General features: G+C 37.9%; 1 protein-coding gene across 4 annotated transcripts in view; it reads left to right on the plus strand.

Annotated features, from left to right (window-relative positions):
• The window catches only part of TMCC1 (transmembrane and coiled-coil domain family 1), a 220758-nt gene that overhangs the window by 79044 nt on the left and 124452 nt on the right, over positions 1-17262 (plus strand). The window lies entirely within an intron of this gene.

Consider the following 17262-nt stretch of genomic DNA (forward strand, 5'->3'; position numbering starts at 1 on the left):
CAAACTTGTAAACACTCAGGTTACTCGTAACATTATAAAGCCAGATTTTGTACCTCATTCTCAAATAGAAGAGTGTAAAATGATTGATTAAAATGTGCTTGATTATAATGGAAAATAGTGTTAAAAAAAAAAGCTTCTGTCCTTGATTTGCCATTTACTAGCAAGTGATTTTAGGGAAGTCACTTAACTATCTCATCTTTAGTGCTCCTGCCCATTTTTTTCTTTGTTTATGATGTGGAATATGAAAAATTGTATAGATGAAAGTGCAAGCCTGGTTAAGCATACTAAAGGCTTTCATGGTGATAGTTTAGATGCTCTTCTGTTATATATTGTATAAAATACTGTGGGATCAGAAATGTTTTCCCCCTATGTATGTTTGTTTGTACATTTGTTCAATATTGTTTATAGAGTGTTTGACCTAGCATTGTTTTAGGTTAGGGATCTGCAGACTTCTTCTGTAAAGAGTCATTTAAATATTTTTGACCATGTGGTCTGTCTTGCAACTACTCAACCATGTTGTAGCATGAGAGCAGTCACCCATAATATGTAAATGAATGGGCATGCCTGGGTTTGACTGTGGTGAACAGTATCTGGGCCTTGGCCCATACTTTGCCCACCACAGTTTTAGGTGCTAAGAATATATGAGTGAATAAAACAGACAAAAATGCTCGCCCTGGTGAAGTTTAGGAGGAGGTAAACAAAACATATAAGTAAAATGCACAATATGACAGTTGTGAAAGAAGATAAAGAATTCTAGGGCAGGAAATTTTAAGCAGAGTGATCGGGGAAAACCTCACTGATACATGAGCAAAGACCTGAAGGATGTGAGGAGATAACTAGGGAAAGAGCAGACCAGGCAGAGGGAAGAGCAAAGGGGAAGGTCCCAAAGGCCTATACTATAAAGAAATTTTATTGAAATTGGATTTTGGGGGGCATTGTTAAGGGGAGAAAATGATAATGCACATCAAGGCCGTAAGTCATAGCCTCCTGTCTACATGTGCCAGATAGGTGAGGAGCAATACTTAGAATAGTTCTTACCAATGAGAATTTGAGCTGTATGCATTATTTAAACTTATGTTGTATGGTTTAAGTGTTAGTACTTTTCATTTTGTTAAAAAACAAAGTTCAACTGAGCAAATTTAAGGATCTTACTGACTTTATTCAATGATTCATGAATTGGACAGCCTTCAGTCTAAGCAAATAGAAGGAACTCTGAAGAGCTGTACAAAATGAAAGACTTTTATAGGCCGAAGGGAGCAGGAACAAGGAAGTTATACTAGGCAAAAAAGTATATTGGTTATTGCTAGATTACTTTCCCTGTAGAAGATGGCAGGGGTTACCTAACTAGTGCTGATCAGGCAATTTCTGATTGGCTGGTTTGAGTCCATTTCTGGGAGAGACAAAACTGTAATTTAGTTCTCAGTTTGACGATGTGAGGATTAGCATAAGTGACTCCATTTGGGGCCTGTTGTCTTGTTTTTAACAAGCTTACTGTGCTTAGATGTAGCTTTTAGAATAGTCAAGTTGCCTAGTCTAAGGTGTAGTTTCAGGTCACTCTTCTAAAGTGTGTTTGTCCTCTTTCTCATTTCATATATGAATACACACAAATGTTTATAGTATTCAAACACATTTCTAAATACGTAAATTAAAATTATCTTTTTTATTAAATGAGACCTATCTTTACAACAGATACTTTTATCCCACCAACAATTATCCCTTAAGTACTCCTCAGTTGGAGATTGGCACTTTGAGAGAGATGAGAGCTACATATAAATCATGTTACAACCTTATTTTCAGAGACCTCACAGTCTTGTTGGGACAGCAAGATTTATGTTAAGTGGCAATTAAAGAAGCAGTGTGATGTGGTATAATCAAGCCCAGAAGTCAGGAGCGTACAGTTTTGGGTTCTAAGAATGCCTTATTTCTGTTTTTTTTTATATCAGCGTGACCTTAAACAAATTAAATTCTCTAGGTTTCATTTCCTTCATTTTCAAGATGAGATCATTGTACTAAATAATATTTAAAGTTACTTCTAATTTGAAAATTAGAAGCAGGATAAAGTGATGACATGTTTACAACTGAGGTGGTTGATCCAATCACTGTAGGCTCTACTTGGCCACCTAAGAGGTCTGAGGCTACTAATATCTATAGCATATTATAACCTTTTCTCATCAGTTAAAAGCTTTGTTAGAGAACACTGTATAATCAGCTGTTACTGAAATTAAGGACAGTAGAAGTTCCTAGAAGGGAGAGCTAAGTATGGGGTCAAGTTGTTGACGGGGGCTTTATAGAGAATGTGCTCCTTGGAGATGTTTTAGGAGTATGAAGCACACTCAGTATAGATCTTCTCCATTGTAAGACAACACAATACATGCAGATTTCACGTTTCAAAATAGCTGAGATATGCTTTTAAAAAGAATAAGAATCAATTCCTCTTTCTTCTCCGCCATCCTGTGTGCGGTTGAATTTGCTCCTTGCCATGTCTTCTCGCAAACTTTCAGGGTCAAGCGATTCCTGGCCAAGAAACAAAAGAGAATTGTCCCATTCCCCAAAGGATTCGAATGAAAGCTGGTAATAAAATCAGGTATGTCTCCAAGAGAAGACATAGGAGAAGAACCAAGCTGGGTCCGTAAGGAGCCCCGCACATGGGATGGCACACATATTTATGCTGTGTCAGGGTCACTTGCATCTTACCATATCACTCTGAAAACATCACTACCATCAGAACAGCTGGATGTGTTTTATTGGGAAAATGATTTTTCTCTTTGTGTCAGTGTTTCTGCACTAGTGTTTGGCTCAGTAATAAATATGTGAGACCTTTACAAAAAAAAAAAAAAAAAAAAGGAAGAAAAAGAAGAAGAAGAAACCCCAATTGTGAGCCTCTCAAGAGCTAGGACCATGTGCTAGTTATCTTTATTTATACCCCACATAGAACCCTAGGGCCTAACCAGTATGAGGACCAGTAAGAAATTTAGAGGAAGTAATGAAAGATAAGATTGGAAGAGCATATGATTATATATAGCTGATTTCTAAAATTTCAGTTTAGGGTAGGTCTTTGATTTAGCATATTGAATGTGAAACAATAATTTTGATGATGTGATTGGATATAGGGACCCCTCATTATTTTTGAAAGGGGGGTTGCTTGTTGAAAATATCATATTCGCTTTTTTTAAATAGTTATGTTCAAGGTGGAATGAAATAAGAAAAAAAAGCTGAGGTATCAGGGAGCTCAGCTAAGAAGTTGCTGCCTTGTATTATAAGCATCCACCAACTTCTAAGACAACATTCAAGTGTGAAGGGAAACTTTGAGGTTAGTGATCCTGGTTCTCTATTTAAAGGTTAGTATCACTTCAGAGCTCACTGTATCACTTCCCTGTTTATAGATGAATTTAGAAAAAGTAACATACCTTTATTAGGCTGCAGTTAGGGAAGTTTCATGGGCTGCTTTCAGTTTGGACAGAGAGAAAGGGAATTTTTTTTGCCACTTTATTATTTAATTTTATTATTCATGATGGTTATTACATTTGTGTGAAGATCCATAAAATTGATTTTCTACCCACTGGGAAATAAATGAGCTATTTAAAACCACAGGCCACAAACAAATCTCCTGAGGTGCATGAGAGCACATTTCTCTCAAGAAAGGGAATTTTTTGTAATGCCTGGCTGAATCTGGAGATCAGAGAAAAGAGGAAAGGGTTGAGGCAGGCAGGTGAGGTAGAAGGAGAGAGGTAGGTTTACTCTTCCTGTTGTAACTCCCACTTTTTGGTGGCTAAGAGCCCAAAATGTTGGGATGATTTCACACTGAATAATAGTCTGAACCACCTTTGATAGAATTATGGTTTCCAGGCCTACGTGTGGATTTTCCATGCAGTGGGACTACATAGCTGTGGGCAGGGCTCAAGGGAAAGGCACCACCTATCACCTTCCTCCTGTACTGGAGGTCCCACGCAGCACCGCCCCAGCTGCTTACACTGCCTCCACACTGGCACCTCAGGAGCAGCAGGAGCTTCAGACGTCTTTCCCCATCGGCCCGTATCTCCACAAGGTGGGATCGGGCCTAAGCAGGCCCGGAAGGACTTCCCAGCTGAGGCCAACGCTGGAAAAGGCACACAGAGCTCAGCACCCGCTGCTGTCTGGAGTTCATCTTTGAATTACCTCTCAAAAACCCATTCCTTCTCATTCTTACTCAGTAACAAATAATTTGTAGACTTAGAGTTTGCGAATTATCCAGCGTTTATAAATAAGGAACTCTATCCTCTGTGGTAAATTGCACCACGATGACATTCTTCTCTGTTCAAATGAAAGGGAGATTTGTAAGATTGAATTAATTGAGCTGCAAGCAAAACCAGAAGGCCCAGGTGTAATGTTCTCCCATGGGGGAAGAAATGAGATGATGGGAAGGGTAATTCCTGTTGCTGACCACAAGGTGGTGCCCCTAGACCAGGAGAAGTAGGTGGAAGTGAGGGGATGACTCCTACTGACAGGCCATTAATAATGACGGGATTATACCTTGAGAAGTAACTAGTACAGGGAATCGTTAGGATATGGGCTGGATTGAGTAGTGACTATCATATAGTGGTAGGTGCTCTTTTAAAATACTGAACTGAATTGATAACTATGGAAATGGAATAGACAATAGCAGAGTAGGTAGAATTTAATGACAATGTTAGAATTTAAAATAGTTAAAGACAAACAAAATTTAAAACCCAAAGATATGCTTGGGAGAACTAGTAAAGTAATGTCTGTTTTCCTAAAAAACAGTTGAAAATTGTAGTTTTTAAATGAAAACCAATACAGATCTCTCTTTTTTGTGTATTTAGTGTCAGTTAGGTAGCTGATGCTGTTAAGGGAGTATTTTATTCCCTATCAAGGGAATCATATGGGAATGCAAAAGTAGGAATAAGTTAGAGATGAAGATGTATTTTGGCTTTTTAGTTGTTTTCCAGTAAAGGTACTTTATAGAACAAAACTTGCGTGCCAAAGGAAGTAACTTTTAGGTTTATTGACCCTAGCTTAGATGTCCAGAATGTGTATGTTTCTTTTAATATAGTATATTTATGTAGTGACCCAAAAGATATGTTTATTATCCTTAATGATCCTATGTTGACTTTTAATATGGTTGTCCTAAGAGTGGAATTGAAGGTATAGATAGAATGTTCTTGACCTTGCTAAGTTTATCATGCACAGTTATCATCATAGGGATGCCTCCTCAAGTTTTGTTTGGTTTTGTTTTTTAAATCTGAGTTGTATTCCTTCTGTTCCAAGCAGCAGCTTTTGTGAGAACGCTCAACATAATGCAAAGTCAAGTTCACTCTTTAAGTTAAATTTAACCTCCTTTTCCTTTATATTGCAAAATAAATAGAGTCTTGAGAGTAATTAGACCTGTAAAGGAATGTATTGTAGTATGTGAGTTAACTTCTGCTTTCCCCTTTTATTCACAAGGGATTTGAGTACTTTACCAATAGCCTTGAATCTTAGGAGTGGGGGAGAATTTTAGCACTCAAAGTCCACTACTCTTCTGTTTATCCAGAACACTGATACAAGGATTTCTCTTGTGACTGTTAGCTTCCAAAGACTTATAGGTAAATAAATAGGCAGAAGGACAGACCAGGATCGTGTATTATAGAAGATAATCACTGGAACAGATTGGTTTTTCTTCAGCGATCATAGTACAGCATTTTATCTAAAGAAAGGTAGGCAACTTTGGCCAGTTAGCATAATATTGGGCTTTAGTAAGTGTTTGTTAAAAACTGACTTATTTTGATGTTACCTCATTATGTCCTGTGATCTTGTCAGTCAGTGGGAGCAGACCGGATTTCACTTTTGAGCTTTCATACTTCAGGGTCAGCGTATATTTATTATGCATTAATTTGTGTCTCTCATTTTATGTATAGTTAGACTTTGAAAACATCTTTTTTTCCTAAATAGAATAATTTAAAATATATAAAATATGTTTGATTTCAAAAATTAATATTATGACAAATCCCTTTGTAAAAAGGATTAGCAAGGATTTATTGGTTTATGTATTATAAAAATATTCATATCTTCAGCCCAAGATCAAGTCAAATATTTATTAAGAACTGACAATTACATTTTATTTTATCACGGTAATATCTTACTAGAGTGAGGAGCCCTGACACAGATTTCGATATTGTAATAACAAGGAAGCTAAGAATTTAGAAACCTTCGGTTACAAAATGAGTCCCTTGCAACACAAATGATTTTCAGTCAAAAGATCACTGGCTGTTGCCAGGTGATTAGCAAAGACTCAGAGACTGTTCAGCCTTTGGGCTAATCCTAATCAGGCTCCTCATTTTACAGGTCCAAAAATGTTAAAACCTGCCTGAGGTAACGCAGCTAAGTTATGAGTGATATCAGGACCAGAACCCTGGGTTCCTTCTGATTCTGTGTTCAGCATTCTCGCCTCTTTATCCTGTTGACTATGTCAAAGAATTGAAGAACACCAGTTCTGCCATGTAGGGGACAAGAAAAGGGGACAAGAAAGTTTTTCCTTTTTCCAAATATTGGCAACTTAGATAAGCTTTTTGAATGAGGACAGAAATCTAAGAGCAGTGACAAAGGCTGATTTCAACACTACCCTTGTTTGGTTTCTTATGTTAATACTTTTAAATAACTCTTGTCATCTTTTACAGTAACGATGGAAATAGAATACTGTAATGATTCCCTAGAGTTATTTTAATACTGTTTATAATTAAAATATGAGCAATGACATTCTGGACTCTCAGATATCTAAATAAAATAATAAGGAGAAGTGTATTAATTGTATATAGTATGTAAAATAAGGCCTCTTCTATTTAGTTAGATAGGCAGTTAAATAGCCTCCATGGAGCTATTTCTGCATTGTGAGGTTGAGGCTGGGGTGGAAAAGAGAGTTCATACTTAAAGTCTAATATTAACCATAACATAATTTGCAGAATTATAGTTAAGGGATGAAGGTGAGAACTATCCTTTATCATCTTTCTTATGGCCTTAAGATACCAAGAAACCTGCCCTGAGAATACTGAGGGTTTGTTTTTTTTTTACTGCATTGGGTCTTCGTTGCTGCACCTGAGCTTTTCTCTAGTTGTGGCGAGCGGGGGCTACTCTGTGTTGTAGTGCACGGGCTTCTCATTGTGGTGGCTTCTCTTGTTGTGGAGCACAGGCTTTAGGCGTACGGGCTTCAGTAGTTGCGGCACACGGGGTCAGTAGTTGTGGCTCATGGGCTTAGTTGCTCTGCGGCATGTGGGATCTTCCCGGACCAGGGCTCGAACCCGTGTCCCCTGCATTGGCAGGAGGATTCTTAACCACTGCGCCACCAGGGAAACCGAAGAATACTGAGTTTTAATGACTCATTTGATAATTGAGAATCTTTTCCGTGTAGTTGGTAGTAGCCTTTGCAAGAATGTTTTATGGAAGTGACTTTGTTTTAATATCATTGTATGGGATCATACTCAGCTTTTTGAGTATCTGGTGTAATTTAAATTACACATCCACATTGTGTAATTTAAGTTGCACGTCAGCTTTTTGAGGTAGGTCTGATCTCCTTTTTTACAAATGAGGTAAGTAGGGCTTAGGGAAAATTTTAAATTTGCCTAAGACTGGTGAGCTAGTACACGGCTGAGTCTAAGTCGCTTGCTCGACTCTACTAAGCACAGGTGCCTTAATATTGTAAGTTTGTTATCATGTACTTAGTGTGAAGAGTATAATATAAGGGCATAGAGTGTAGAAAATCTTAGAAGGCTCTAGACTGCCAAAAAATTGGTAACCTCCCAACCAGTTGGAAGATACATCTAAGTAGACTAATTTTCCTGAAACACCTAAGGAAAAAAATTAAACAGTTGGTCTTAATGATTAAATTAAAACAAGATTTGAAGTCTGATAATCAACTCTTATGTTAGAAATGAATAAAGTAGGAATTTAACTAAAAGAAAGAAGTGTTTCTCATTTTCATGTCTATGTCAAAAGGCCACAGTGAAATTGCTCGAAGTTCAAAAGTAACCACAGTCTTAATAACCTCCACTGTTTTAAAAGTAGGAAATGAGGGGCTTCCCTGGTGGCGCAGTGGTTGAGAGTCCGCCTGCCGATGCAGGGGACGCGAGATTGTGCCCTGGTCTGGGAAGATCCCACATGCCGTGGAGCGGCTAGGCCCGTGAGCCATGGCCGCTGAGCCTGCACGTCCAGAGCCTGTGCTCCGCAACAGGAAAGGCCACAACAGAGAGAGGCCCACATAATGCAAAAAAGAAAAAGAAAGTAGGAAATGAGAAGTAATTGACTGATTTATCTTTGCCTCCAGGTAATCTGACTGGTGGCAGGTAACATGGCAGTTAGTAGCAATGATTATTTTTTTTTTTTTTTGCGGTACGCGGGCCTCTCACTGTTGTGGCCTCTCCCGTTGCGGAGCACAGGCTCCGGACGCGCAGGCTCAGCGGCCATGGCTCATGGGCCCAGCCACTCCGTGGCATGTGGGATCTTCCCGGACCGGGGCACGAACCCGCGTCCCCTGCATCTGCAGGCGGACCCTCAACCACTGCGCCACCAGGGAAGCCCAGCAATGATTATTTTTAATTGTGTTTTTCTCTTGCCATCCCCTGCCCTGCCACGTTTCTATAGCCATCTGGAGGGGTAAGGCAAGAGTGCTGGAGCATTGTCCTAAGAAAGTTCTACTTCTCTTTTTAAGCCTTGAATTAACACAACATCTTAAATTGGGGGGTACTTCTGCAGTCATTAAGCTTGGTAACATTCTCCCCAGGTGGTTGTCTGGGCTCCCAAAGAAGCCCATTCTACTTGTGGATGCCTCTGTTAGGCAAATCTAACATGTTAAACCAAAATCTGGTTCCTTGTATTGCTCCAGTTAGGGCCAATCAGAATGTGTACTGCCTCTGCAGGTATGAATTGCTTTGGCAGTGTGTTGTCTCTGAATAGTCCCTTCTAGAGGCTAATAATCCCTAGTCCTTGGGATATTCTTTTTTAGTTTTTAATTCAACAAATATTTATTTATCCAAGCATTCTAAGTGTAGAATGCAGTAGTGAATCCTCGCAAACACTGTACTGTGAAGTTATCTCTATATCATAAGTGAGGAAACAAAAAATTGAAGTTGAAGTGATTGTCAAGTTCACACAACTGGTAAAAAGTTTATTGGATATCAGAACCAAGTCTTTCTAGCTCCAAAAGTCATGCTTTTGACCACTATCCTTTGCTGCTGTGGGTCTTGCCAAGAAAAATCTTGTAGCCATCAGTAAGGCCTGGAGCAGATAGCTCAAAGAGAAAACTGACCTAAAGAATGGCCTTCTAGCTATGAGATTCTAGGCTGCCAAATGAATTTGGAATCTCCCTGGGCTCTACCAGGAAGCTCCAAATCAGGAAGATTCTTGGCAGTCACAGATTTAAATTTGTGGTTTAAACAATTCACTAAGGACCCTAGAGGCCCATGAAAAATATGGAGCGCTTCACGAATTTGAATGTCATCCTTGTTCAGGGGCCGTGTTACTGCACTCTGTGTTCCAATTTTAGTATATGTGCTGCTGAAGCAAGCACTAGGGTGTTCTTTCACATTGTAATTTTGAATAGTTAGTCACACTGGTCCATCAACTCTTGGTTGTTCTAGTTCTTCGGTAATTCTTAAATGATGGTCTCCAGAACAAAATACAACGTCCATATATGGTTACAGTGGTGACTAGAGCTTAGCTATTGCTTTTCTAATTCTAAGGTCTTATATGCTTCTTTTAATATACACAGCTCTATTTTGAAGCTGTTTTTCCTTTTTGCAGTTTGACTTATTTTTCATATCATCTTTGATTTTCACCTGGTGAAAATCATAGAATTTAATTCAGAGCAGTTGAAAATTTTGTAGATAGTGCTTTAAAAATATAGATGCTCAGTAATTTTGAGAATGTTCGAAGACTTTTCTAGTGAACTTTTTGTTTTGTCTTAAAAAAAAAAATTCCCAGCTCAAAATAATAGAAATTTCAGCCTCTGAAATTGTAATAAAGTATCTCTCAGAAAATCAGAAGTGATGATATGGATTGGTCTGGGTCTGTAGGGCCCTAAGAGGAAGAAATTCTTGTTAGCAATTTACTTATTTTCAGGATAGTAAAATAGCAAATGTTGCTTTTCCACCATATTTGTGATTTTATGATCTTCTTAGATGTCACATAGTTTTTTAAAAAATAATATTCTGAAGAGCTGGCACTTCTGTTTAAACTGTTAGAAAAGTTTGATCCTACAGTGCAAAGTTGTAATCTGGAAAGCAGTATTTGATATTTGAATATTGCTGTCCTGGTTTGGGGGTGAATTTTTTTAGTTTAAGAGAAATTCCCAGATTTAATTTCTGAGCTAGAGTCTTAATCAGTTGTTGACAATTTAATTTGAACTTAAAGTTTCTTTTTAGCAAAAATCAGTACCAGGGAATTAATTCATTCCCTAGCTTACTTGGGAAAGATGTTTTTAGAAAGCTTTACTACCACTATTTCTAGAGGCCCTCTGTTGGTACCTTCTGGTACTGCTGAGAGTATTTAATGAAATTGCTAATTCTTCTGCATTGTACTAGTGATTCTTACTGGCTGCAGTGTATTTTAAACATAATTTTCTTGGTTAACCCTAATAATAATCCCAAAGTCTTATTTTTAATTACCAATCTGGTTTTGGAGCTAATTTTTAACAAATGTTGGCACAAATTCTGAACTTTTGCAGAGACCCTGTGGTTGGTAAATAACTTCAGGATTTTTACTTTGGTCAATAAGGTTGTTTTGGTTTTAAATAACAGAAAGTAGACAATGTGCTGTGAAAACCTAATTTTTTTTTTTTTTTTTTGCGGTATGCGGGCCTCTCACTGTTGTGGCCTCTCCCGTTGCGGAGCACAGGCTCCGGACGCGCAGGCTCAGCGGCCATGGCTCACGGGCCCAGCCACTCCGCGGCATGTGGGATCTTCCCGGACCGGGGCACGAACCCGTGTCCCCTGCATCGGCAGGCGGACTCTCAACCACTGCGCTACCAGGGAAGCCCTGAAAACCTAATTTAATTTAAATGTGCTCGTCTTTCTAAAGGTGCTAGATATAGTGATTTTCCAAAGACTCATTCATTATTCCCTTGCCTTCTTTTTAGAATACTACTCATGACAACATGAACAAATAATAAAGCATTTTGATAGTGTGCTCTAAACAGTAATGTACTTGAAAACTAATTTCAAGGATAACAGTATTTTCAATGTTAATTGAAATGGACTTGGTATGTTCTGGGGGTCACTTCCAATATTAAGATTTTGGAGAATCCAGCTTAGGCCTTTAAAGGTAGATAAATTCAGTCAACTTAGTTTGAATTTTTAGATTTAGGTTGGAGGGATAATGAAAGATATCCTCACAGGTCTTTATCCCCCCTCTGGGCGTGTTTGTATGTTTGTACGTATGTATGAGTGTATGTGTACGTGTACACAATTGCCACACGCCTGGTGTAAGCTTGATGGAGAGTTGGATAGTCCATTTCTTTGCCACTAGTTCTGCACTCTTTTGCCAAGAAACTTACTTTATTATTTTGATATTTTGAAAGATTATTTGGGTGCCCTTAAGGTCTGATGCTGAACATTTATTTATACATGGTTGGTGGTACACTGTTTATGAGTATTTAATATCTATTAAAAATTCATAATCATATAGGTAGGCCTCCTATGACCTAATTTTTAAAAAAAATAACGGAAAGTTCATTAACTGTCTAGAGTAGTGGCCTCCAAATTATTTTGCTCACCCACACCTTTTAGTATCTCTAATGTTTTTATATTTTATGTATTTTAATATTTTATATAATTGTTCCTGTATATTATGTATCTCATATAACACAAAAATAGATATGAAAGGGATGAATAAAAAATATAAATGAAAGTTATAGTGTTTTCTTTCCATGACTCATTGATTGTCTTGTATACACACTGGGGTGCATGTATCCTGTATTTAGGCCAAAATTAAAAGTCAGGATAATTTCCCTCTAAAGAATTTTTGGATAATATGAAAACCATTTGTACTTGTCTGAGAAATATGACACTAGTACAATATAAGAACAAATTTTACAGTAGAACTGTCCAGTTTTGAGGTAGGCTGCCTTGGGGTGATCAGGCAAAGGCTGGAGAACCACACATCATGCATGTTGTAGGAAAAATCCACGACTCCAATCGAGAGTTGGACGAAACGACTTCTGATATTTCTTCTAAGATTCTGGGACTACAGATAGGAATTCATAGGTTGAGCACTTAAATTTAAAACACTGCAGGGAAGTTAGGCTGTGAATGAAGATCTGGCTCAGGAGTATGCTAGGAAGTTGTTGAACTTCATCCAAACCTCTGCTCAGCTCTTCTGCTGTCACCTTTAGAAATCTGAAGGTTTCTGATTTTCAAGCCATCTCTACGTAGGAAAAAGTATTAAGGTTTCTTTCAAGCCTATAGCCTGACTAAATGGGAGAGTAAATATATAAGCTACAAGGGATTCCAACAATGGACTTTATCATTTACTCTGCTTCATTATATCAAAGAGAGAGAAATGAAAACAAGTTTAGAATAGATGAGCAAATATTTTAAAGTGTATAGTATCACAGATGGCTTAGTAAATATGTTTCAATTTGTTAAATTCCGTGTAGCATATATAAGTACTATTTCATTAAAGTTAGTCTGTTCTGCAGTAGAACTTGAACAGCTTCATCTTTTAAACCTCAAAATTCTATCACCTTAAAAACAAAAACCTTAGCTTCTCCCTAAACTCCCTTTTTTGTTTTCTGTGAGGGGATAGTTGGTTTGTGAAATCCAACTAACAAAGGTAAGTGAGCAGTAAACCTACAACTTCTTCACTATACATATCTTGATTTGAGTATTGTGAATGTGACTCCAGTGCTATAGAGTACCTGCTGAAGTTTTTTTGTTGTGGTGGTGGATTTCTTCTTTCCTGGTTTATATAATACCCTGTTCTCTCTCATTGTTAACACAGAGACAAAAGCCCTTCTGCACCAGTGAATCTAAAAGTGATACTGGAATCACCAAAACTTGAGATTTTTTTTTTCGTAATGGCTGATCCTGTATTTATTGAGAAGATTTGCGTCTCAACAGCACTTTTCTCTTAACAATGTAAAAATCACGAAATGAATGAAAGGCCGTAAGAGTGAAAGAGAGCCCTAATTCTGATCTATTTATTTCTGAGCATTTCTTTGTAAGAAGTTTAATAGTGGACTAGTGCTTCAGAGGAACTGAAGATTGGTATAACCTCCCCCATATGGATGCTCTGTGGAAAATGTTTTCTAGGACTTTACCAAAATAGAGGCTTATTAGAACATATACAATCTTAGGGAGCATACTCTTGGTTTATTAGTAAAAGTCTCCTGTTAAGCAGTTATGCAAATGCACATTTAAATAACCACCGTAGGACTAGAATATCTTAAACTTTGCTTTCTGGCTTAAGCTCACCACAGGCTTTCCAAAAACATTAGACTTGTTTTCAATGATTGTAGATGGTTCAGGTCACAACTGTACATTCTTCTAGCAAAAGAACAGGGTCCAAGTTTTCTACTCCTTGGAACTGTTGTCTGATGCAAGAATGCAAAACAGCTGAAGAAAATAATCTACCCCATTTTGTTACTGTTAAGTGCGATTGTTATGACTTGAAATGTTTCTTTGATAAGGTTTCTTCCATTTTCCATATTCCTTGGTTATCATACTTTGTCTTTACATGAATTGTGATGAGTTACACTGAACATAGAATCAAATTAAGTTTAAGTAGATAAATATGTGTGAGATTAATATATTCTTCCTAGGAATGTTTGCCCAGAGGGCCTTAGGGTATAAGGTGACCTTGCTTAAGTTTCTTTGCATAAAGATAGAATTCAGCCTATTTTCTAATTATCAGAAGTTTAGCTTTGTGAGAGTGGGAATAAAGGTTTATGATCTGATTATAGCTCAGGAGAATTTAGGCCACAGTATAAATTACCTGCCTTGGGTCTACCTACTAGTTTGTGATACGTATTCCTTGTTGTCTGCTTACAGTTCTGTCTCATTATCTTCTGTTGCATTAGGATACAGAGGTTTGTAGGTTGGTACAGAGATCAAGATAAGCTTGACTTTTTTACATCTTTTTTTTTTAATCTTCATTGGAATATAATTGCTTTACAATGTTGTATTAGTTTCTGCTGTACAACAAAGTGAATCAGCTATATGTATACATATATCCCCATATCCCCTCCCTCTTGAGCCTCCCTCCCACCCTCCCTATCCCACCCCTCTAGGTGGTCACAAAGCGTCAAGCTGATCTCCCTGTGCTATGTAGTAGCTTCCCACTAGCCATCCATTTTACGTTTGATAGTGTGTATATGTCAGTGCTACTGTCTCCCTTTGTCCCAGCTTCCCTCTCTCCCCTCCGTTCTCTACATCTGCATCAAGTCCGTTCTCTACATCTGCATCTTTATTCCTGCCCTGCCACTAGGTTCGTCAGTACCGTTTTTTTTAATTCCATGTATGTGCATTAGCATACGGTAATTGTTTTTCTCTGTTTGACTTACTTCACTCTGTATGACAGACTCTAGGTCCCTCGACTTTTACATCTTGTTTTCATCATTATGAGGATTTGTGGCTCTAGTGTTTTACTAAATAAAATCAATTGAATAAAATAAATCAGTTTCCTCATTTAGATGAGACACAGTTTGTCACATCCAGACTAACTTTACTGGGTAGTTATTTTTTTACTTTTAGTGGGATTTACCTAAAAATGAGGTTTAAAAAAAATTAACTACCCTTGAAACTGGCAAAAAATCTTTGCAAAAGACATTGATGTTTGTATAAAGGAAAAAACATTCCTATGTGTTTCTCCTTTACTACTCATACAGAACACTTCACTGTTGGTTACCAAATGTGTGGGTTTTTTCCCCCCACACCAAGCAATTCTCTGCAGCACTAGCTGGGTGTCCTACAGTTTAATGCAATTCTGACACTATCTGAGGATAGCATCAGATCCCACAGGTCAAGGGCTAAGTCCCACAAGGCTGCCTCCCATTCCCCTTTAGTCGCCAATCACAAATCCAGGTTGTCACCTGTGCTTCTGACCAGCTGGTTCCAGAACCTCCACATGACACACTCCTTGGGTTTGATTAATTTACTAGAACGGATAAAAGAACTTGAGAAAATATTTTACTTACTACACTACAGCTTTATTACAAAAGGATGTAACTCAGGAACAGCCAGATGGAAGAGATGCATAGGGAAAGGTATGTGGGATGAGACCTAGAGCTTCCCTGCCCTCTCCCAGGACCTCCGTGTGTTCACCAACCTGGAAGCTCTCCAAATCCAGTGGTTCAGGGATTTTTATGGAAGCTTCATTACATAGGCATGATAGATTAAATCGTTGGCCTCTGGTGACTGAGTGTAATCTCTAGTTCCTCTTTCCTTCCCTGGGGTAGGGGTTGGGTTGGGTGGGATGGGATGGACTGAAATCACATGGTTTGGTTCCCCTGGTAACTAGCCGCCAGGTTACCTAGGGGCTTTATAAAAGTCACCTCATTAGCACAAATTCAGGTGTAGTTGAAAGGGGTTTGTTATGAATAATAAGACACCCATTTCACCTTTATACTCTGAAGCTATTTTAGGAACTGAGGACGAAACACCAAATATTATAACAAGACGCTCCCATTGCTTTTACCCTTAAGAATTCCAAGAGTCTTGGGAGCCATGATCTAGGAACCATGGACACAAGACCAAAATAGACATGTATTGTAAATCACAATATCATATGTTCAATGTGAAAAATAACAAAAGCCATTCTTTTTTGTGTAATTTGAATGTTTTAATTATATATTTTTCTATAGATACTGTCTTTTATCTCTCTTCTTTAAGATTTGTACCCTTGTGATTTTTTTCTTCCTGTTAGTTTGCATCTCTTGTCATTCACTGTCTGTGGCTTCACAATTCAGTATTGTCCTAGTACCATTTTTTTGTGCTCTGGACGCGCAGGCTCAGTGGCCATGGCTCACGGGCCCAGCCGCTCCGCGGCATGTGGGATCTTCCCGGACCGGGGCACAAACCCGTGTCCCCTGCATGAGCAGGTGGACTCTCAACCACTGCGCCACCAGGGAAGCCCCCTAGTTACCATTTTTAAAATCACAGCTGGAAACACTGAAAAGCATTCTGATAAAGGAAGACTGACTTGTGACTTTAGGCCAAAAATAAGCTACAGGAACAAATGATGTTTAAAAAATTAATTTTATTTCAATATGTGTTTGTGTCTTTGGTCCTTCAGAGAATTGTTGAAACCAAGAATTTAAAAGTTGCAGACTTCCGCTTTTCAACATAGAAGTATAAAATATTTTACTTGCTTGCGAATCTGCTATTTTACTTTTTTTTTTTTGGCTGCTCCATGTAGCTTGTGGGATTTCAGTTCCCTGTCCAGGGATCGAACCCTGGGCCCTTGGTAGTGAGAGAGCAGAGTCCTAACCACTGGATCGCTAGGAAATTCCCTTACGTTTTTTTGTGAAGAAGTATCCATAGACTCATTTACTGCCATCTTTCATGTTCTCAGAGTTCTCACAAACAAGTATTTTGTTCAGTATATCTAACCCAAGGAAAATTTATTTTAATTTTTATGTTTATCAAACAGCCATGCTGTACAAGGTTCTAATAACTGGAACTCTTGATCCTATTTCCTACTTTCCTCAGGCAACCATATTTAAACTTTTAAGTTTTTATTCTGGAATATGCTTAACTCTATTTTTTTCTATTTTAGATAACATCTGTTGATTTCCTATGATGAAGATGATGATGTGGCTTATCTCTCCTGCTCACATCTTACTAAGATTTTAGTTAAATTTAAATATATTGTTTACAATATCAATGTTAAATTTTTTACACCTTAACCTTATAGTATATGATTACATTTCCCTTTTTATACAATATTTTGTTGTCTATGGAGTTAATTGCTTCGATTTTTATTGTTCTTTATAGCTGTAATTGGGTCATCTCCAGATTCTGTAAGAACTATAAATCTTCTCTCAGTACTTTCAAAAGCATCATATGTTCTTCTGTTTTATCTTTTTCTTGGTGGTATAGCTCCTGGAGCCCTCACTTCTCCTATAGTCTGAATTGATTGCTGTCCAAGACCACACACCTTTTGTCAGAATTCCTTCCTCTGTTAATAAAAGATCCCTGTTTCCTTGGTTTCATGTTGTTGTCTTTACTGACTTACTCCTTACTTTTTATGAAGCACATTCTCCATGGAGCCTTATGAAAAAGGATGCATAGGAGATCATTT

Source organism: Leucopleurus acutus (assembly GCF_964270905.1).
Source record: "Leucopleurus acutus genome assembly, chromosome: 10".
NCBI classification, from domain to species: Eukaryota; Metazoa; Chordata; class Mammalia; order Artiodactyla; family Delphinidae; genus Leucopleurus; species Leucopleurus acutus.